Below are 24,334 nucleotides of genomic sequence, written 5' to 3' on the forward strand. Positions count from 1 at the left end.
GGACACATCTTTTTAAAGCAACAAGAGAGTAGAGAAATATCACCTACAAAGGAATAAAAGTTCAACTATCAGCAGACTTCTCAGATAAATGAGTTTTATACTCACCTAACCTATTATGCAGGATTGACAATATTTTCAGGCAAAGCACGTTTGAAATGTTTACAATTAATAGACCATCACAAAAAGAATTACTAATGATTCTACTTCAGAAAGAATAAACCTGTGTCCAAGAGAAAAAAGGAGGCTGAGAGAGAAGCAATGGTGAGTGACCAAAGAACATGATAAGCATGGTTTAATCTAAATAAATATTTATGACAAAAATAATAATGGCTACTTTTAGGAGCATAAAAGTAAGTTTGATCTAAAACGGTAGACAAAAATAACATGAGAACCTGAAGGTGCAGGATTCACTGTTAAAAATCCAAAGAGCATTATATTGTTTGGGACAAGTATAGAGAAACTGATTAATTTTGAATTTTTTAAATCAAGTATTTATATGAAAAAATTAATGGTAAATTTAAACCTTGCATATAATTGCATACAATTGTGAAAAGGCGTGGAGGGAATAAAGTGCAAACATTTCAACAGAAAGCAGGAAAAATGAAAAAAACACAAAAACACAAAAAATATAAGGAAGTAGACATGAGTCCAAATATATTACTAATCATGATCCTATCAAACGTAAATGGATTTAATCCACATTAAAATTCTCAGATCAGATTGCTGTTTTAAAGAGACAGAGCTATAAACGAGGCAAGTATAAAAGTAAAGAGATGGTGGTATCAAAAGGACCCAGGACCCTATGACCCAGCAATAGCACTACTAGGAATTTATCCAAAGGATACAAGAGTGCTGATTCATAGGGGCACATGCACCCCAATGTTTATAGCAGTGCTTCCAACAATAGCCAAATTATGGAAAGAGCCTAAATGTCCATCAGCTGATGAATGGATAGAGAAGATGTGGTTTATATATATAATGGAATACTACTTGGCAGTGAGAATGAATGAAACACTGCCATTTGCAGCAACGTGGATGTAACTGGAGGGTAGTATGCTAAGTGAAATAAGTCAGTCAGAGAAAGAGAGATATCATGTTTTCACTCATATGTGGAATTTGAGAAACTTGACAGAAGACCACGGGGGAAAGGAAGGGGGAAAAATAGTTACAAAGAGAGGGAGGAGGGACGCAAACCATAAGAGACTCTTAAATACAGAGAACAAACAGGGTTGATGGGGGTGGAGAGGAGAAAATGGGTGATGGGCATTGAGGAGGGCACTTGGGATGAGCACTGGGTGTTGTATGTAAGTGATGAATCATGGGAATCTACCCCCAAAACCAAGAACACACTGTATACCCTGTATGTTAGACAACTTGACAATAAATTATACTTTAAAATAATAAATAAATAAATAAATAAATAAATAAATTAAATAAATAAAATAAAATTTTTAAAAAGGACACAGGAGATGGCTTAAAGGATAGGTAGGTCAAAAGTAGAGTTTGAGTATAAAAAGAATAATGACTATTTCCAGCAACAGTTATATTAGTCTCTAAGCATACTATTACTGAACGAATAAATGATTGAATGAACGAAAGGTCGGACATTAGGGGTATATCTGGGTGCAAGGGTCTGGGTGTATCAAAAATTACATTTAAATACCTGGTGTTTCACCATGAGGACACACTAAAACAAAACAAAACAAAACAAAAAACAAAAAACACTTGATTTCCAGAGAGAGGATAAAGCAGGCTTGAAAATGGGCTCTCCAAAGGGATTCATGAGGGTAAGCAGGGGAGGGAAGGGAAGAAGGATAGGGGTCCAGAATGTGAGGTTTAAGTGGTCCAGAAAGATTCAAAGATTGAAAGTGAAAGATTGAAAGATGCAAATCACTCAGCTCCATTCCCATTGGAAGGAGATAAAGAAGACTAAAGTTGAGGACAGAAGGCAGATCAGAAGGTCAGATTGTCTTACGAAAGTGAATGTAAGATTCCTGTTACACATGGTGTCTGCTTTTGCAGGGCTCCCATCCTTTCCCAATCTATGCTGGCCTGTGTTTTGTTAACTGCAGAATCACCACACCTAAGTAAGGAACCACTTGTGGGAGGCAGTCAATAAATATTTGCTGAGTATATGCAGTGCCCTGCTGGCAGTTCTTGTTTGTGCTCCCCATAGCCCTGACCTAGGAAAACACCTGAGTCAGGTTGAAATATACACTTCCTTGTTTCACATGCTAGTTAAGCTGAAGACTCAATGCCCTTCCAGGGAGAGCGGGCAGGTGTTTAGATGGTGCATACAGGAGTCAGTAAGACCTGATTCATTCCCAGTTATGCTACGCTAGCTGCCAAAACTTAAAGACCCTGCTTCTCTTCATCTAAAAGAGGATGTTAACAATTGTACTTTATCCCCCATGTGTTTGTTTAGAATTCAGTGAATCATGCATATGAAGCACTTAAATGTTTGATACATAGAAAACATCTTCAAATGTTATTATGACTATTATTATATTGAATAATATTCTAATGTTCTTATTGTATGTTACTGCATAATTGTACTACTTCATTTACTCTGAGGATTATATTGAAGAACAGATGCTTAGCTAGGTTTAATTTTCCTTCAATTAAATGCCAGTTATTGCTTTTCAAATGTTTTGGTCTCTATCTTTTTACATTCTTAAAAATTACTGATTGAGGGCTCCAAAGAGCTTTTTTTTCTTTCTGTGGGTTATATCCTCAGACATTTGCCACATTAGAAATTAAAATTGATAAATTAAAAAACATTTATTCATTTCAGAACAAAATGATAAATGCATTACATGTTAACCATATTTTCCACACACACAAAATGTGAAAAGAATGTCATCGTTTTACATAATAGAAACTTTGGCTTAATAGAAGATAGAAGTCTCTTCTGCATTGTTTTCTTTTTTGAAATACAGTTGACATACAGTGTTATATTAGTTTCAGGTGTACAACACAGCAATTCCACAAGTCTATACATTACTCAATGCTCACCACAGTAAGTTTAGTCATCATACAGCATTAATACAATATTATTGACTATATTCCCCGTGCTGTACTTTTCACCTCCATGACTTATTTATTTTATAACTGCAAGTTTATACTTCTTAATCCCCTTCACCTATTTTGCCCATCCCCCGCCCACTTCCCCTCTGACAACCACCAATTCTCTTCTGCTTTTGCATTTACTTTTTATGATATATTGCTTTTGTTGAAACTAGCCTTATGCACATTATGTTGAAATCTGGCTTTATGTGGTTATAGCGTTAGAAAAGAAAGAAGTTTTCTAATAGTCTTTGTGATAATTGTGGATATTCTTTGAAGCTACAAAGCAATATCAATAAGTAGTAACTTCTTAAAAAGTGGTTGTTACGTGATACTTGAAATCATAGCAATGAGCTTTGCATAATCTATCACATTAAAATCCACTGGTCTGCATCGCCCTTTGAGTGGATCTTTTACCTACACGTGGGCTTGTAACAGCACACACTGGATATTTGTAAAATACTGGTTTATGAACAATCAGTTGGAGTTATGAAGTTCTCCTAAATGTATTCCACCATACGTTCATGATAAAATGACAGTTAAAAAGTAAACATCTCGGGGCACCTGGGTGGCTCAGTTGGTTAAGCGTCCGACTTCAGCTCAGGTCATGATCGTGTGCTCCGTGAGTTTGAGCCCCGCATTGGGGTCTGAGCTGTCAGCACAGAGCCCGGAGACTGTTTCAGATTCTGTGTCTCCCTCTCTCTCTGACCCTCCCCCGTTCAAGCTCTGTCTCTCTCTGTCTCAAAAATCATTAAATGTTAAAAAAAAAAAAGGTAAATATCTCAATATTATCATGAATATATTATTATATAATTTGACCTCAGAAACCTCCTGAAAAGATCTCAAGGACTCCCAAGAGCTTTTGGAGCACACTTTGAGAACTGCTGCCCCAGATTATCCAAACTTTCATAGTAATGGCCTCTCTCTCTTACTCCATCTCTCCCTCCTTCCCTCCTTTCCTCTTTTGCACACCTTTTCCAAGCAAAAGCAAAATTAATCTATATTCTCTTCCCACATACATATCACTCCTCATAGCCAACTGTTTCCAAAGGTGCAATAAAGGGACAATAAAGTAGAAGCAGAAAAATAAATGAGTAACTAAAATTGAAATTGCTTTTGGAAGGAAAAGTACATAGTGCCAAGAAAGAGTTAAGAGAACACTGTGAAGTTGTTTGGGAAGAGAAGTCAGCTTCTACATGTTCATGTTGTTTAAACTGAGAAAAGATAGGTGGTAGGTAATGAGTAGTGTTAAGTAGGAGATGAAAGTGGAGATGAGCATATGCAAACACCAGGAAACAGGCAACTCATGACTTGCTCAAAGAATTGAAGGAAATGCACAGTGGCAATAACACAGAGCTAAAAAGAGGGGAGAGCTCAGTAGGTGCCATTTTCAAGGCCAAGACAAGAGTACAAATGGAGGCACACATACCATATATCTAAGTATTTAGAAACTGTAAATCAAGCTACCAAACTGTTAAGTAAAATACGTTCTACTTGCCCACTTTGACAGATATATATCTTCCTAGATGTTGAGATTCAGATTTTGAATTCTTGGGTTCTCTGAAGTTCCAAAGAACATGGCAATGTAGGGAGAACTAGCCCCAACCACTCCACCCTCATTCTCATCCCTGCCTGCATGCCTAGGTCCAGGCTCTGTTGACACCCCTTTGACCCATAGTCACCTCTTGGGCCAGGGAGGGGTGGACATTGACAGCATGTTTTTCCCTGAGGAGGATGAATCAGGGAAGGGGCTGTGCAGGTTCCAGGCAATGGGTAGAGAAGTGTGTGGTCCCTGGTACACGGAGTATGATGTAGAAGTGGGCACATATTCTAGATGGTCATGACAGTTTTGAATTGTAGACTCTATGCCCAGTGGGGAAGCACATACTAAAGAACAAAAGAGAGGCCCTTTTAGAACCTTGCTAAGTCTTATTTGCAGACCCGTAATATCAGCATCATCTGGTAACTTATTAGAAATGCAGGATCTTAAGCCCCAGATCTATTGAATCAGAATCTGTATCTCAACAATATCCCTGGCTGATTTGTATACCTATTAAAGTCTGAGAGGTGTAGAACTCAATGAAAGGACTCAAGACAAGGGCTATTTTTTTTAAATGTTTTTATTGGGGCGCCTGGGTGGCGCAGTCGGTTAAGCGTCCGACTTCAGCCAGTTCAGGATCTCGCGGTCCGTGAGTTCGAGCCCCGCATCAGGCTCTGGGCTGATGGCTCAGAGCCTGGAGCCTGTTTCCGATTCTGTTTCTCCCTCTCTCTCTGCTCCTCCCCCGTTCATGCTGTCTCTCTCTGTCCCAAAAATAAATAAACGTTGAAAAAAAAATTTAAAAAAAATAAATAAAATGTTTTTATTTATTTTTGAGACAGAGAGAGACAGAGCATGAGCAGGGGAGGGGCAGAGAGAGGGATTCAGACACAGAATCTGAAGCGGGCTCCAGGCTCTGAGCTGTCAGCAAAGAGCCCAATGCAGGGCTCAAACTCACGGAGTGTGAAATCATGACCTGAGCTGAAGTTGCACGCTCAACCGACTGAGCCACCCAGGCGCCCCAAGACAAGGGCTATTTTTCCGGGTTTATAAGAAGTACTGCCTGTTCCTGTAAGTCTTCCTAGGCCAAGGTCACTGAGGATGTGGGATTTGTCCCACCTGCACTAGGGAGTCATGGGAGAGCTCTAAGCAGTACAGTTACATGGTCTGAATTACTTTTCTAAATAACAGCAGTTCCCATTCCTTGAGCATTACATTGCAACAAGCTTTGTGGTTTATAGATAGGATTTTAGTGAATCATCACTACAGCCATGTGAGATGGAGATTATAATTATTTTTCAACTGGGAAACAGGCTTAGGAAGGTGAAGTCACTCTCAAATTCAGAGGTACTATGTGAGGGACCTGTTGTCCTCAATACATCGCATTCCAAGAAATGAATGAGCTCATCGCTCTTCACTCCCCACTCTACTCTATTCCACAGACTTACCAATGCAGCCCTCTGGTGCCTGGATGAACAGAGAAGCCCCTGGAACTTCCCAGACCCACTCTTTTTATCCACACGAGTGATTACAGCATTGATGTGATACAGCAAGACAAAGTTGATCACAGTGATCCTTCCTTTCAGTCTGACCCCCATCTCTTAGGGGCCCACAGAACTCCTTGAAGGAGGAGCAGTTACAATAGTCAAATGAATCCCAAATGCTTCTAGCTCAGGCTGAATCCCATTTTCCAGGATGGATTAACTGGTAACATAAAAAATAGGGTGGATTTTGGTGCAGTCTGTGTTGTCTAAGAAACACATGTCAGGTAGGACTAAATCTCCAAGGATTTTATTAGGGGAAATGCCTGTGCCAGAAAATGGGGAAGGCCAGAAGGGCTGTCAGATCATAACACAAATCTGACTTCTAGTGAAGGAGAAGGGAAGGTTGGGTAGAAGCATCTTAGACCGTCCACCATGCAGTCTAAATTGTGTAATGCTGTTGGTGAAATCTGAGTAAGCTTTGTGGACTGTACCAATGTCATTTTCCTGGTATTGATAATATACTACAGTTATGCAAGATGTCACCATTGGGAGAGGCTGAATGAAGGGTACACAGAACTTCTTTGTGCTTTTTTTTTTTTTTTTTGGCAACTTCTGTGCACATGTAATTATTTCAAAAGTAAAAGTAAAAAAAAATACAGCACTAGAAAATGTGATAATTTTTTGCTTTCAGTATGTGTATGTAATCCAAATAACTGAAGAAGAGAAAATTAGTCTATTATATTTAACCAGATATTTTCCAATTCTGTGGCTCTTCCTTTCATTCCTGAAGTTCTAATTTTCCCTTAGTACCATTTCTCTTCAGTCTGAGGAACTTCCTTTAACATTTCTATAGAACAGGACTACTGGCCATAGAGTCTCATAGTTTCCCTTGATCTGAGAATGTCTGTATTTTACCTTTATTCTTGAAGGATGCTTTCTTTGGATATAGATATAGAATTCTAAGTTGACAGGTATTTTAGCACTTTAAAGATTTTATTCCACTGTCAGTCTTCCTTGGTTCTTGATGAGAAATCCATGGGCATTTGATCTCATCTAATTGTCTAATGTATCCATCTTTTCATGTAAAGACTGTATTTCAACAACCTCATTTTTTAAAGTCCCCATACTCTGAATCACAAAGATATCAGCTCAATTCTCTTAATATTACCAAAGTTTCATTTTGGACTAATTCATCTGGAGTATTTTTCTATGGTATACATGTGAATCACTTTTCAGCTGATGTAGAGGTTCCTGGGATTAACTTCATTTGTCCAAGATTGTTACAGCAAGCCGAGGCACCTTGAAAACATTGTTTCCCAGGGAATGAATGAATGCATCAGTATCCCCTTTCTCATATAGGTTTTCCTTCCCAAATGTCAGCACCCCTGATAAACAGAATGGCCCCAGAGAATTCCCAGTCATACCCTCTTATCAATATGGATGATTCCAGCATGAATTTGACACCATCAGATCTAGGGGGTCCCAGTGACTACAACTCTCCTTCACCCTCCCTCCTCCACTGTTACCCTCTTCACAGGGGGCCCTGTAACTGTATTTTACATTTGTTTTAAAACAGTTATTCATTGTTATACCTTCTTTTCAAAAACCTATTCAAAAAAATGTCCCCATGATAAAAGGGGAAGTTATAAATTTCATAATCACAGTCAAGTGCCTTTCACCCATGCTTGACTACATTAAGATAGATAAGCTGAAAACACAAGCTACAGAGCAAGAGAGAATGTTTTTTTCTGAGAGGGAAAGACTGAAGTAAAAAGTGACTGAAAACTCCTTTCCAAAGGCAAGGTATGATTCTGACACCAATTCTTAAGGGTGGGAAAAACCATGTCAACCAGCTGGGTGTCCTAAATTCATCTCAATTCTGATACTATCTACTTAGAGATAGCCTCATTCAGATTCCACAAATTAAGGGCTCAGTCTCACAAGACTGCCCCCACTTCAAATGCCAACCCAAAATCTAGGTTGTCACTTCTGCTTCTGACCAACTGCCTCTATGTCAGAGGTTCCCATGACCCCCTTCTTGGGTTCAATTAATTAATTCCTGAGCTCACAGAACTCAGGAAACCAGTTGGCTTGCTAGATTATTGCCAGTTTATTACAAAGGATAGTAAAGGATACAAATTAACAGCCAGATGACAAGATATATAGGGCAAGGTCCAAAACAAAGGAACTTCTATCTGCTTGGAATTTGTTTGGCCCTGGCTGAGCAGCATGTCATTGCATCTGGTTCACCAACCTGGAAGCTGTCCAAACCATCCCCATTGGGTTTTTATGGAGGCTTCATTGCATAGCCATGATTAATTAAATAATTGTCATTGGTGATTTATTCAACCTCCAAGTCCTCTCCCATCCCCACAAATCAGTGGTAGGGCTAGCAACTTCCAATCCTCTAATCAGGATTTGTTCCCTTGCAAATAGCCCCCTGCCTCCATCTCTAGGGGATTTCCAAAAGTCACCTTATTAGTGTAAACTCAGCTGTGGTTGAAAGGAGCATTTATAAATATCAAGACACCCATTTAACCTTTAAGACTGAAGAACTTTAAAGAACTGAGGACAAGAGACCAAATACTATAACAAAAGATGCCCCCATTGCTGTTATCAATTAGGAAATTTGAAGCTTTTGGGAGCTGTGAGCCAGGAACCATGGACAAAGACTGAAATGTATGTTTATTATAAATCATAATATCACACAGGAATATTGTCATCCACCATTGTGGGAAAATGTGAAAAAACCTCATTTATAGAGTGGTAGTATATAAATGTATACAGATATTTCTTTTCATAAGTTGTATCTTACTGAATTCTGAAATACGTACTTGTTTTTATTCAACAATGTATCCTAGAGATTTTTCTATGTTCATAATATCTACCTTTTAAAAACTATATGACTGTACAAAAATCATTTAAGTTTCTATATACAATGAACAATATGAAAAGGAAATTAATAAAACCATTCCACTTACAATAGCATCAAAAAGAATAAAGTACTAAGGAATAAACCAAGGAAGCAAACCAAACTAAAAACTAAGTAAACTAAAAACTACAAAATGTTGCTGAAAGAAATTAAAGAGTAGATAAATACATGGAAATAAATCCTGTGAGAATGGATTGGAAGTCTTCATATTGTTAAGATATCAATACTACCTAAAGCAATGTATGAATTTAATGCAATATCTATCAAAATCCCAATGGTATGGTTTGCAAAAATATAAAAATCCATCCTTAAATTCACATGGAATCTCAAGGGACCACAAATAGCTAAAAAAAAAAATCTTGAGAAAGAACAAAGTTGGAAACCAAAGACTCATACTCCTGATTTCTAAACAAACTACAGTGATCACAACAGTACTGGCATAAAGACATATATACACCAATAGAAAAGAATAGAAAGCCCAGAAATAGTCTCACATGTATATGGTCAGCTGATTTTTGACAAGGATGCCAAGACCATTGACTGGGGAAAGCAGAATCTCTTCAATAAATGATGTTGGGAAAACTGGATATCCACATGCAAAAGGATGAATATGGGCCCTTACCTTACCCTATAGAAAAATTAACTCAAAATGGATCAAAGATCTAAATGTGAGAGGCAAAACTATAAAAAAACATAGGGGAAAAGCTTCACAACCTTGGATCTGTGATGACTTCTTAGAGATTATACCACAAACAGAGGCAACAAAAGTATAAATACATAGATTAGATAACATAAAAGTGAAAAACTTCTGTGCACCAAAGGACAGAATCAACAGTAGAATGGCAACCTATGGAATGGAGAAAATATTTGCAAATCACATCTCTGATAAGTGGTTAACATCCATAATAGACAAAGAACTCCTATAAAATAATAAATAGGTCATTTCTCCAAGAAGATATACTAATGACCAACAAGCATATGAAAATATTCTCAAAATAGTTAATCATTAGGCAAAAGCAGTTCAAAACCACAAGATATTCCCCTCACACCCATCATGATGGCAACTATCAAAAAACAAACAGAAAATAACAAGTTTTGACAAAAATGTGGAGAAATTGGAATCTTTGTGCCCTGTTGGTGGGAATGTAGAATGGTGCACCCACTATAGAAAGCAGTATGGTGATATCTCAAAAATTAAAAATAGAATTATCATATGATCCAGAAATTTCACGCAAAAGAACTGGAAGCAGGGTAACAGGAGATATTTGTATACACATTTTCATAATAGCATTATTAACAATAGCCAAAAGGTAAAAACAACCCAAGTGTCCAACAGCAGATGCATGGATAAACAAAAAAAAACCCATATGAGGTATATACATACAATGGAATATTATTTAACCTTGAAAAGGAAGGAGATTCTGATACATGCTATAACATGGATGAAACATGAGGACATTATACTACATGAAATAAGCAAGTCACAAAAATACAAAGACTATATGATTCTACTTACATGAGGTATCTAGAGTAGTAGATTCATACAAACAACAGAAAATGGTGGTTGTCAAGAGCTGGGGGAGGGAGGAGTGGGAGTTGTTATTTAATGGGTACAGAGTTTCAGTTTTGTAAGATGAAAACAGTCTGGAGATTGGTTTCACCACAGTGTGAACGTACTTAATGCTACCGAATTATACACTAAACAATGATGTCAATAGTAAATTTTAAATTATGTATGTTTCACCACAATTTAAAAAATAGACATTAGGTACTATTCTAAGCTATGGATATACAAAAGATTATTTCACCAGTTTTCTATTGATAAAATAACATTTTAATTCCCGGTGGTAAATATTCTGGGTTAAATGGTATGAAGTATATTAAAATGAAAGCTATTACTAAATTTCTTTTCAAATTTTGTACCACTTCACACCTCCACTAATAATAAATAGTGGTGTGCATTCCCCCACATTATCAATAAAGTTTGATTTATAGTTAAAGTTTTGGCCAGTCTTGTGGGAGAAAAATAACTCATTGTGTTAATTTACACATTGTGAATCCCTGGTGAAGTTGAGCATTTTTCACCATTTTAAACATTTTTACCATCCTTTCTAGACATTATTTTTTCATGCCTTTGACCCAATTTTATGATGGAATTTTTTTCTCATTATTTTTGAACAATTTTTTTTTTATAAAATAGGGATATGAATCCTTTCATATATATTACAAGTCTCTCTAGTCTGATGCAATTTATTTTAACCATTTAAGGTTTTTGTTCTTTTATTATTTCAATATAAACTTTAAAAAATAAACTTGAATCTATTTGTAATTGCTATTGAATTTTGTGAGTTAGAGTGTAACTTCTTTTTTTTTTTATTTTTTTTTTTTTTAAATTTTTTTTTCAACGTTTATTTATTTTTGGGACAGAGAGAGACAGAGCATGAACGGGGGAGGGGCAGAGAGAGAGGGAGACACAGAATCGGAAACAGGCTCCAGGCTCTGAGCCATCAGCCCAGAGCCTGACGCGGGGCTCGAACTCACAGACGGTGAGATCGTGACCTGGCTGAAGTCGGACGCTTAACCGACTGCGCCACCCAGGCGCCCCTAGAGTGTAACTTCTTACACACTAATGGCAACTTGTTCTATTCCTACTGCCTGGAAATGCCAGTTTTCCATCTATAGTAGTGTTTGTTTTTTCTATATTCTGTTGTAGCTCTAATTTAACCTTTTTGGCACCAAAACTGCCGCATTCCATATGTTACCTATTTAAAGTATGTTAGATGGCAGTCTAGCCCATTCTCTTTCTTTTAAAAATAAAAAATTACATACTTTTAGATAATGTCTTTTCCGAATTTTGGAACCATCTTGTCAAACTCCATTAAAAAAATCTATTAATATATTGATTAGAGACCTTGCCTGCCCCCACCTTGAGCCAGCGGGTCTCCACTCATGTGGCATCAAGTGAGAGCACTGATACTGGCAGAGTGGACCTGGGTAGGGCGATGATGGCCAGGCTCTCACTGGGGCTTCTTCTTCTGTAGCTGCTTCTACCCACACAGATTTATTCAAATCAAAAACCTGTAACACTTTCAAGTAACTCCTCCCAGAATACCTCAACTGCCCCAAATCCAGCTAATGGCATCACCATGACAACTAGCAGTGCTCTGCAGTCAACAGCCAGTCTCTTCATCATCTTGTTACCTTCTACATCTCTACGGTTAAGAGACTCAGGCCAAGAAACATCTATACTTCCCCATCTTCTAAACCCAATCCAAATGGTGTCTAGACAGCCAGTGTGACAAAGAAAACAGGTCCTTGTTGAATCTGCTAATTCCACACTTTATTTTATTGACACAGAAAATGTTGAGGATCCCAAGTTTTACTGGTTTGAAGAACATATGAAGAGTCTATTGTCTGGATGATGAATGTCTATTAAATCTACTGGAGTTGCATGTACAAGATGAAGAGACAACATCCAAGATTAGTTAAGGTATGATTTCTTTAAAGGTGCCTTAAGAAGTATGGACAGGTAAATTCTACCTTGAAAATGAGAATAGATTTTATCTTACCTGGATATAAAGGATGGAATGTCAACAGAATCAGTTTTCATTTGGTTCTTTAAATCTTTAAGGCCATAAAACAGTTAATACAAAAAGCTTCCATAATGCTATTTATATGTACATGGAAGAAACTTCCAGGTGTTGCCGTAAATCCTCAATGTATTGTCTCAGCAGTACTGATTTAATGCCAGTGTAGTCTAGATAAAGTTTTACATTGTTGAGCTATCACTGTTTTTTGGGAACTGAACTCTTTTCCCTGAGGCTTTGGATTTGACATTGCATTTGATTTTTTATATAGTATTTGACATGTGCCAAGGCAATGATAGATTGGAATCTACCCCAGATTGAAGCATAATGAGCAAATTTTGCTTATATACATATCACCCATTCCTATTCAACAAGAGTGCTAGATTCGTTTATCTAAACTGATTCCAAAAAGTAGGAGTACATTGACCTCAACTAATTTCAAAATGCTTTTATTTCTGCTTATGTTGAATACTTTTTGCAATTAAAAAAATCTGTTGTGAAGGTAAAATTAACAAATCTTGAAATTAAAAAGACAAAATATGTGCAGGAGCCAAAATTATAAATCAAGTATTTGGGAAGTGAAGACTAGAAGCTTACTTACAATAAATTCAGGAAAACTTTTATACTCTTTTTGTAAATACTTTTTTTTTTTTAACTCTGAATCAGAATAATCACATTTGGAAAACTTTCTGTTCGCCAATATTTTTAGATGGTTAGAACTTCATTCTAAGCCCAAAGAAGGCTTGATTCTGGAAAGTACATCTTTTCACAACTGCCCAGATGCACAGAAAGCTTTTTAAAAATAGACATTCTAAAATATTTTGTTCACATGGTCACCCACTGAGGCTCATCAGAACAAGTTCCCTCCTTAATGCCCATCACCTATCTAACCCATCTGCCCACTCATCTCCCCACTGATGCTTAAATGTTCCAATATCTAATATGGCCACAATAGTCTTGATGACCAAAGTCATTTTTTCCCAACTTTAGGAACCCACGCCATAACAACCATTTCCAACAGATCTCAAGCTACTGTGTTTGAATGAACATTCCTTTTTGTTTCATGCCTGAATGTTGTCTACCTACTTTGGATTGTATATTGTGTGTGTATATCTATGCTTTGATTCATAGTAACTTCTCATATTATGGAATTGATTTGCATTGAACAAGAACTGCAAATTTAAAAAATGGCTGAAAGAACAAAAAAAGATATTGATTAGGATTAAACTGAAGTTATAGAACTATTTGGAAGAGGAGATTGACATTTTTGTAATATTTACTCATTTATCTCAAGAACATAATATGCCTTTTTTGTTTCAATTTTTTATTTAAATTCCAGTTAGTTAACATATGGTGTAATATTAGTTTCAGGAGTAGAATTTAGTGATTCATCACTTACATGTAACACCCATTGCTCATCACAACAAGTGCCCTCCTTAATGCCCATCACCTATCTAACCCATCTGCCCACCCACCACCCCTCCAGCAACCCTCAGTTTGTTCTCTATAGTTGAGAGTCTGTTTTATGGTTTGCCTCTCTCACTTCCCCCCCATGTTCATCTATTTCTTAAATTCCACATATGAGTACAATGATCATTTATGCCCTTTACACAGCTTTATAATTTATTTCATATAGTTTTTAGACATTTCATTTAGATATATTCTTAGGCATTCTATATATTTTGAGGATCTAACATATAGGAACTTTTAAAATGTAATGTTGACCTTACATTTCTTATTTGCTTTAAAACACTTAATGGTTGCATCACAATCTTATATTCTTCCAATGTGTTGAAGTGTTTTACACAGTATTATATTTTGTTTTTTTTTTTTTCCAGTGGAATTTTAAAGATGAACTTTTTGGTGTTTTGCAAATATGACACTTTTGCTTTTTTGTTGTGCTACTTATTTCTTATTCATATTTTGTTTCATTTGCTAGGTACACTATTGCAATGCTGCACAGTACCTACATTAGAGGACATTTTTGCCTCTTATTTACTTTAATAGTAATGGTCTTGATGTCTCTTATTAAGTATTTATCATTTTTTAAAAAATATATTTATTTTTGAGAGACACAGAGTGCATATGCAAGGGAGGAGTAGTGGGGGGAGAGAATCTGAATTGGGCTCTGTGCTGACAGCAGACAGCCTGATAAGGGGTTTGAACTCACAAACTGTGAGATCATGACCTGAGCCAAAGTCAGATGCTTAACCAACTGAGCCATGCAGGTGCCCCAAGTATTTATCCATTTTGATATAGAAACTCTTTTGGTTAAGGAAATACCTTCTATTCCTACCTTGACCAACATTTTATCAGAAATGACTGTCTAATTTTTTAAAATTTTATGTCATCTTTTTATATGATCATGAAAATTTTCTGTTAATGTAGTTGGTTGTCTCAATAAAAATGTATGCCTTAAAATACAGAAAAGAACAATGAATATTATAGCAAATACCTATAATGTCACCACAAAAAAGAAAAAAAACCTGTTAACATATAATCACATTTTTCCAGTTGCTTTTTCCAACTTTATGCTCAAGGTAAATCACATAAGAAATATATAACTTAGTCTGATTTATTTAAAAAGTGATAGTGATTAAGCCAAAGCACTTACTTAACAATCATTCTTAACTGTTCTATCCCAACTCTTTCTTCTCTGAGGCAGTCACTAGTATAGGTTTGGTATAATTTTTGTAGTTTACTTTTTATGTGTTAATAAACTATAATTTTGTGAGTTTTTTAAAAAGTATAGTTCCTATATCATAGTATATAAGCAAATAATAAACATTAGTAATATAGTTTTTTTTAATTTGTTTTCTATGAAACTATTGTAATTGGTAATATTTTCCTAACTTACACCTGATATGCTGAAGGAGTTAATTATTATAAGATCAGTAGGTGCAGAGGCAGTGATTTGATTATCAGAAAAGTGTTAGGGTTGTTACATATCCTATGTTAAATATAGTTTATAACTTCAATTAAAGAGACTTCATTTTCAATGACAAATATTCTTCTTCTATTTTTTTTTTTTGTTTCTTTATTTTTGAGAGAGACAAAGAGGTTGAGTGGGAAAGGGGCAGAGAGAGAGAGAGAGAAACACATAATCCGAAGCAGGGTCCAGGATCCAAGCTGTCAGCACAGAGCCCTATGCAGGGCTCGAACTCAAAAATGGTGAGATCATGACCTGAGCTGAAATCAGACACTTAACTGACTGAGCCACCCAGGTATCCCATCAATGACAAATATTCTAAAATAATAAAAATTTAAAAAGAAAACACTTCTGTTGTGTATATTATGTGCCATGCATTATGCTAGTGTTTTGTGTGTATTAATGCCTGACATTAATACATCTGTGTAACATTTACAAACCCTATTATAAAATAGCATTATTAGCATCACCTATTTATGACTTATGAGCTGAAGTAAAGAGTTTAAGTCACCCATTTCTATCACATTCCTAGATAATTAGTTTCTGAGGAAAATTTCCACCATTAAACAAACGTAAGATTACTGAATCTCCACTCCATTTCCTCCAGTTGTTCACCTTGGCAAACATAGTTCCTGCCCATAATAGTTCCATCTCAGAGTGGATCTCTCTTCTTTTGGAAAAAAAATGATTGCTAAAGATTGAATTTTACTTGCTTATTTTTAACATATAAAAATTTCAATTATAAACAAAAACAGAGAATAGTATAATGAATTCCCATGAGTCCATCATTAAGTCTTAGCAAATATATATCTCATTTAGTATGTTTTTGAGTTTCATCCATGTTGTAAAATGTATCAGCAATCCATTATTTTTTTTTGTTGATGAATGATATTCCATCATATAGATATAACACATTTGTATATCCATTCAACAACAAGGAGATTTAGATTGTTATCAGATTTTGGCAACTATGAACAATGGGGCTATGAATAGTTGTGCATATATCTCTGAATGCATGAATGTTCACATTTCTCTTGGGTAGATTCCTAGGAGTGAAATTGCTGGGTTGTATGGTAAGATTATGTTAAACTTTCTTTTAAAGAAAATGCCAAACTGTTTTCCAAAGTAGCTGTATCATTTAATAGTTCCACCAGTAATCTCCAATTGCTATATGAGAGTTCTAATTTCTCCATATTCCTTCACATGACCATTTATATATCTTTGGTGAAATGCTTATTCAAACCTTTTAATTCTAATTAAATTAAATTCTAAGATTTTTAATTGGAATGTTTTTCTTCATTTTTGAGATGTGTTTGTTAGATATTCCAGATGCAAGTTCTTAACCAGATATACATTTCCTTCTGTCTGAAGAATGGCCTTTAACATATCCTATAGTGAAAGTCTGTTGTTGATGGATTCTTTCAGCTTTTATATGTGCAAAAGCATCTTTTCTCAGAATGGTCTTCTGAACTTTCCAATGTATACGTGTTGATGTTTTGAGGCTTCTCCTCTTCTTAAGCCCTGATGATTCCCCGCTGTCTTTCTTCTGCATCTCTGCATCTTCCCATGGATAAGTGGCAAGTCACAATCAAAGCTCCAAGACTCATTTGAGAAACACAAATAATAGGTATCAGAAGAGACTAGTTATTGCACCAAGATAAGGGCACAAAGCTTAGATGCAAAAATATTGCTACAGTTTTACTAAAAAGAATATTTCAAATAAACACATGCATCAATAATGATATGAGTATATAAAAAGCGAAAAACACGCACAAAGATTAATCTTTTCCTTCTTTTTATCACCTATAAGTTTTTTTCTTCGTTTAATTTACTTTTATATGTTGTGTGTTTGCATACACAGATAAGAAACGCAAAGCCTTTACCTTTACTTTTAATGCATAATTAAATCAGACAATCTATATGTAATACAGAAATAACATGTTATAGTTTTTACATGTGCACATGTGCAAGTAGGGGAGGGGCAGACAGAGGGAGAGAGAGAATCCCAAGCAGGCTCTGTACTGCCAGAACGGAGTCCCATGTGGGGCTCAAACTCACGAACCGCAAACCATGACCTGAGTAGAAACCAACAGCCTGACGCTCAGCTGACTGAACCACTTAGGCACCCTCAGAATTTAACATCTTAACCTGTAACAATACTTTGCTAGACCATGTACAGTCCAATGAGATAATTTACATTCGTTTGTTCATATTAAGACTTTGAAATCCAATGAATACTTTATACTTGACAGCATATCTCAACCTAGATGCTAAATTTTCATCATAAATACTTAATATGCTTTTAGAGTTCATAAAATTGAATTTAAAAAGTAGACCAAAGGGGTGCCTGGGTAGCTCCGTCGGTTAAGCATGCGACTTTGGCTCAGGTCATGATCTCAAGTTTCAGGCGTTCAAGCCTTGTGTTGGCTCTGTGCTGACAGCACAGAGCCTGGAACCTGCTTTGGATTATGTATCTCCCTCTCTCTCTCTGCCTCTCCCCCACTCGTGCTCTGTCTCTCTGTCTCTCAAAAATAAATAAATGTTAAAAAAATTTAAAAAGTAGACCCAAGTTGCTCTAAATACACTAAAAAAGTTACCAGTAACTGGATTGAGTATCTGTTTTTAAATTTAAATTAGGGGCGCCTGGGTGGCGCAGTCGGTTAAGCGTCCGACTTCAACCAGGTCACGATCTCGCGGTCCGTGAGTTCGAGCCCCGCGTCGGGCTCTGGGCTGATGGCTCAGAGCCTGGAGCCTGTTTCTGATTCTGTGTCTCCCTCTCTCTCTGCCCCTACCCCATTCATGCTCTGTCTCTCTCTGTCCCAAAAATAAATAAACTTTGAAAAAAAAAAATAAAAAAAAATAAAAAAAAATAAATAAATTTAAATTAAAATTTAATAAAATTAAAAATTCAGTAACTCAGTGGAACTAGCCACATATCATGTGCTTTACTGCCATGATGGGTAGTGGCTACTGTATTGAACAAAACAGCTCTAGAGAGCTAAGGAACAAAGTTGTTTTCAATTTTGTACTGTGTCCGTACATAACTTACCCAAATAAATAAACCGTTTTCCTGTTTTAAAGCCAAATAGTAACTAGAAGTTTGTAGAGATCAAGAATGCACCCCTAAAGGATGAATGTGGAGGCAAAACAGTTATCTTAATAGTATATTCTTGTAACCTAGAACAAAATTCCCAGTAATAGCATTCCAAAAACACATTCTGAAAGTGCTGTATCACATACAACTTCATTGGAAGTAAGATTGTGCGCTCAGTAAAACTATACAGCTTAATGAAAAGAGTAATCTCAGAGTGTTGATGAAGATATCAACTACCTAAGTTTGAATAGAATAATTTTATAAAATATGAGTAGAAAAATCAATATAAATTAATATTTTACATATTTGATTTCAAATACATATATATGAATCTCAAAAATAAATGAGATACTGTAAGTATAGAATATATACATATAAATATGTGATTATATTAAATATATTTCATATAGGTTATTTACATCTATGTTCCTAAGTAGCATAGTCTGTAGCTTTGTTTATAGAATTTGTTCTTGAGGCACCTGGGCGGCTCAGTTGGTTGAGCGTCCAACTTCAGCTCACGTCATGATCTCACAGCTCATGAGTTCTAGCGCTGCGTCAGGCTCTGTGCTTTGACAGTGCAGAGCCTGGAGCCTGTTTCTGATTCTGTGTCTCCCTCTCTCTCTGCCCCTGTCCCACTTGTGTGCTGTTCTCTGCCTCTCTCAAAAATAAATAAACATTAATTTAAAAAAAACTTACGGTGTTTATTCTTGCCTGGGTTTAGTACTGGTGTTATGGACTTCAAATATAAGAAGTGAAGTTCAAGTGAAAACCATTCCTTCTTTTATTGAAATGGGCATATAACAGCATTGCCTTGAATTCCATATAGCACAGAATTGTCTTGAATTCCATAATATATCTTATGTTTTTGTGTAGTTTTTAGTTTATTCAGGTTCTGCAGTTATTGTTTTTAGTAAATTATGGTAATTGTATTTTCTTAGAAATTTTCCTTTCTCTCAATTGCCATTTTAAAAAAATACTCTATAACTTTTTGATTGCCAGCATGAATTTAGTAATATCTTATTTCTTATGAACTTTTTCCCAGGGCAATGATTAGAGCTTCAGAAATCCCGGAAAAGAAAAACCCTATTTACCAGACAAGATGGATCAAGTTCCAAAATAAATAAGCAAAGAGAGAAAGCCCACTTTGAAGAGTGTGTTATATTCAGGTGCAGGGAGATGCACCTTCTTCCTAGTTTTTAAAGGAAACAAAAGTGTGAAAAAGAAGAGGGAAACCATTGTCCACTATCCTGAGGTTAGGTAGGGTAGACAGAGTACCAGAGAAAGGGGTTTTCTGTTTTCAGTTCAGGGCAAACTGACACTCAAAGGAGTCATGTCCCAGAGTGAACAAACTGGATAGAGAGAAAGTTAAGAGGTAACTTTTCCCAGAGGAAAAAACTAAATCTCAGAAAACAGAGGACAAAGCACTGTTACACAGGGTTCAGCCACCCAGAGTCAAGACCTGGGACCTTTATCTCCTAAAGTCCAAGCCGTGTTGAAGGAAGTCATGGAAAATTCACAGTTGTGGTTTCTTGGGAGTTTTTGGGAAAGGAAGTGGTGTAATGGAAGAAGTACCAAAAACGCACCTCATTTGCCCACACACAGCATGAAGAGTTGGAGACTCTGTTTATCCACACCATGTTTCCAGATTAAAATCCCCAGGAGGAATCACCTTTGAAACTCAACTTACCCAAGTCAATAGTAAAGGTATATCTGATCCCCTGAAGTGTGCTTGGTACCTTCATCCAAACCACAGTCTGGAAATTTCTGTCATAACATAATAATATTTCAATATTGAATACATACTGTGCACTAGTACTGAACTGGGCACATCGCATATGTTGGCCTTGCTATCATCCAGTTTAAAAGATGAGGAAAACTGAGGTTCAGGGGCAAAGTGATTGGATCACAGATATAAGAATAAGCAGTATAACTGGAATTAGGTGGAGGGAAGATGGCGGCGTAGGAGGACGCTGGGCTCACCGCGCGTCCTGCTGATCACTTAGATTCCACCTACACCTGCCTAAATAACCCAGAAAACCACCAGAGGATTAGCAGAACGGAGTCGCCGGAGCCAAGCGCTGACGAGAGGCCCACGGAAGAGGGTAGGAAGGGCGGCGAGGCGGTGCGCGCTCCACGGACTGGCGGGAGGGAGCCGGGGCAGAGGGGCGGCTCACCGGCCAAGCAGAGCCCCCAAGTCTGGCTTGCAAAAAGCGGAGGGGCCTGACGGACTGTGTTCCGACAGCAAGCGCGACTTAGCGGCCGGGAGGTCATAAGTTAACAGCTCTGCTCAGAAAGCGGGAAGGCTGGAGGACAAAGGGAAGGAAAGCTGCTGAGCCCCCGGACGACAGAGCTCAGTTTGGTGGGGAACAAAGGCGCTCGCCAGCGCCATCTCCCCCGCCCATCCCCAGGCCAAAATCCCAAAGAGAACCAGTTCCTGCCAGGGAAATTGCTCGCTCCGCGCAAACACCCAACTCTGCGCTTCTGCGGAGCCAAACCTCCGGCAGCGGATCTGACTCCCTCCTGCTGCCACAGGGCCCCTCCTGAAGTGGATCACCTAAGGAGAAGCAAGCTAAGCCTGCCCCTCCTGCCCCTGTGCACCTTGCCTACCCACCCCAGCTAAGACACGAATCCCCAGCATCACAAGCCTGGCAGTGTGCAAGTAGCCCAGACAGGCCACCCCACCCCACAGTGAATCCCGCCCCTAGGAGAGGGGAAGAGAAGGCACGCACCAGTCTGACTGTGGCCCCAGCGGTGGGCTGGGGGCAGACATCAGGTCTGACTGCGGCTCCGCCCACCAACTCCAGTTAGACACCACAGCACAGGGGAAGTGCCCTGCAGGTCCTCACCATGCCAGGGACTATCCAAAATGACCAAGTGGAAGAATTCCCCTCAGAAGAATCTCCAGGAAATAACAACAGCTAATGAGCTGATCAAAAAGGATTTAAATAATATAACAGAAAGTGAATTTAGAATAATAGTCATAAAATTAATCGCTGGGCTTGAAAACAGTATAGCTGACAGCAGAGAATCTCTTGCTACAGAGATCAAGGGACTAAGGAACAGTCACGAGGAGCTGAAAAACGCTTTAAATGAAATGCATAACAAAATGGAAACCACCACAGCTCGGATTGAAGAGGCAGAGGAGAGAATAGGTGAACTAGAAGATAAAGTTATGGAAAAAGAGGAAGCTGAGAAAAAGAGAGAGAAAAAAATCCAGGAGTATGAGGGGAAAATTAGAGAACTAAGGGAAACACTAAAAAGAAATAATATACGCATAATTGGTATCCCAGAGGAGGAAGAGAGAGGGAAAGGTGCTGAAGGGGTACTTGAAGAAATCATAGCTGAGAACTTCCCTGAACTGGGGAAGGAAAAAGGCATTGAAATCCAAGAGGCACAGAGAACTCCCTTCAGACGTAACTTGAACCGATCTTCTGCACGACATATCATAGTGAAACTGGCAAAATACAAGGATAAAGAGAAAATTCTGAAAGCAGCAAGGGGTAAACGTGCCCTCACATATAAAGGGAGACCTATAAGACTCGTGACTGATCTCTCTTTTGAAACTTGGCAGGCCAGAAAGAGTTGGCACGTATTTTCAGTGTGCTAGACAGAAAAAATATGCAGGCAAGAATCCTTTATCCAGCAAGCCTGTCATTTAGAATAGAAAGAGAGATAAAGGTCTTCCCAAACAAACAAAAACTGAAGGAATTTGTCACCACTAAACCAGCCCTACAAGAGATCCTAAGGGGGACCCTGTGAGACAAAGTACCAGAGACATCACTACAAGCATAAAACATACAGACATCACAATGACTCTAAACCCATATCTTTCTATAATAACACTGAATGTAAATGGATTAAATGCGCCAACCAAAAGACATAGGGTATCAGAATGGATAAAAAAACAAGACCCATCTATTTGCTGTCTACAAGAGACTCATTTTAGACCTGAGGACACCTTTAGATTGAGAGTGAGGGGATGGAGAACTATTTATCATGCTACTGGAAGCCAAAAGAAAGCTGGAGTAGCCATACTTCTATCAGACAAACTAGACTTTCAATTAAAGGCTGTAACAAGAGATGAAGAAGGACATTATATAATAGTGACAGGGTCTATCCATCAGGAAGAGCTAACAATTATAAATGTCTATGCGCCGAATACCGGAGCGCCCAAATATATAAAACAATTACTCATAAACACAAGCAACCTTATTGATAAGAATGTGGTGATTGCAGGGGACTTTAACACCCCACTTACAGAAATGGATAGATCATCTAGACACACGGTCAATAAAGAAACAAGGGCCCTGAATGAGACATTGGATCAGATGGACTTGACAGATATATTGAGAACTCTGCATCCCAAAGCAACAGAATATACTTTCTTCTCGAGTGCACATGGAACATTCTCCAAGATAGATCATATACTGGGTCACAAAACAGCCCTTCATAAGTTTACAAGAATTGAAATCATACCATGCATACTTTCAGACCACAATGCTATGAAGCTTGAAATCAACCACAGAAAAAAGTCTGGAAAACCTCCAAAAGCATGGAGGTTAAAGAACACCCTACTAACGAATGAGTGGGTCAACCAGGCAATTCGAGAAGAAATTAAAAAATATATGGAAACAAACGAAAATGAAAATACAACAATCCAAATGCTTTGGGACGCAGCGAAGGCAGTCCTGAGAGGAAAATACATTGCAATCCAGGCCTATCTCAAGAAACAAGAAAAATCCCAAATACAAAATCTAACAGCACACCTAAAGGAAATAGAAGCAGAACAGCAAAGGCAGCCTAAACCCAGCAGAAGAAGAGAAATAATAAAGATCAGAGCAGAAATAAACAATATAGAATCTAAAAAAAGTGTAGAGCAGATCAACGAAACCAAGAGTTGGTTTTTTGAAAAAATAAACAAAATTGACAAACCTCTAGCCAGGCTTCTCAAAAAGAAACGGGAGATGACCCAAATAGATAAAATCATGAATGAAAATGGAATTATTACAACCAATCCCTCAAAGATACAAACAATTATCAGGGAATACTATGAAAAATTATATGCCAACAAATTGGACAACCTGGAAGAAATGGACAAATTCCTGAACACCCACACTCTTCCAAAACTCAATCAGGAGGAAATAGAAAGCTTGAACAGACCCATCACCAGCGAAGAAATTGAATCGGTTATCAAAAATCTCCCAACAAATAAAAGTCCAGGACCAGATGGCTTCCCAGGGGAGTTCTACCAGACGTTTAAAGCAGAGATAATACCTATCCTTCTCAAGCTATTCCAAGAAATAGAAAGGGAAGGAAAACTTCCAGACTCATTCTAAGAAGCCAGTATTACTTTGATTCCTAAACCAGACAGAGACCCAGTAAAAAAAGAGAACTACAGGCCAATATCCCTGATGAATATGGATGCAAAAATTCTCAATAAGATACTAGCAAATCGAATTCAACGGCATATAAAAAGAATTATTCACCATGATCAAGTGGGATTCATTCCTGGGATGCAGGGCTGGACAACATTCGCAAATCAATCAACGTGATACATCACATTAACAAAAAAAAAGAGAAAAACCATATAATCCTGTCAATCGATGCAGAAAAGGCCTTTGACAAAATCCAGCACCCTTTCTTTTTTTTTTTTTTTAATTTTTTTTTTCAACGTTTATTTATTTTTGGGACAGAGAGAGACAGAG

General features: G+C 37.4%; 3 long non-coding RNA genes across 3 annotated transcripts in view; 1 reads left to right on the forward strand and 2 right to left on the reverse strand.

Annotated features, from left to right (window-relative positions):
* Window positions 1-10,281: 10,281 nt before the first annotated feature.
* LOC121036304 (uncharacterized) lies at window positions 10,282-13,953 on the reverse strand. Its single transcript, XR_005793306.1, has 2 exons — window positions 11,636-13,953; window positions 10,282-11,382 (listed from the first exon to the last, which is right to left on the reverse strand). It is a non-coding gene; the product is annotated as an uncharacterized LOC121036304 (long non-coding RNA).
* Window positions 13,954-15,787: 1,834 nt separating this feature from the next.
* Window positions 15,788-24,334, reverse strand: part of LOC121036306 (uncharacterized) — a 19,448-nt gene continuing 10,901 nt past the window's right edge. Inside the window, exon 3 of the long non-coding RNA XR_005793307.1 lies at window positions 15,788-17,137. This is a non-coding gene — a long non-coding RNA (uncharacterized LOC121036306). The remainder of the gene's footprint in view (window positions 17,138-24,334) is intronic.
* Window positions 20,322-24,334, forward strand: part of LOC121036307 (uncharacterized) — a 7,051-nt gene continuing 3,038 nt past the window's right edge. Inside the window, exon 1 of the long non-coding RNA XR_005793308.1 lies at window positions 20,322-20,569. This is a non-coding gene — a long non-coding RNA (uncharacterized LOC121036307). The remainder of the gene's footprint in view (window positions 20,570-24,334) is intronic.

Source organism: Herpailurus yagouaroundi, unplaced genomic scaffold (genome assembly GCF_014898765.1).
Source record: "Herpailurus yagouaroundi ecotype Mexico unplaced genomic scaffold, PumYag 162, whole genome shotgun sequence".
NCBI lineage: Eukaryota > Metazoa > Chordata > Mammalia > Carnivora > Felidae > Herpailurus > Herpailurus yagouaroundi.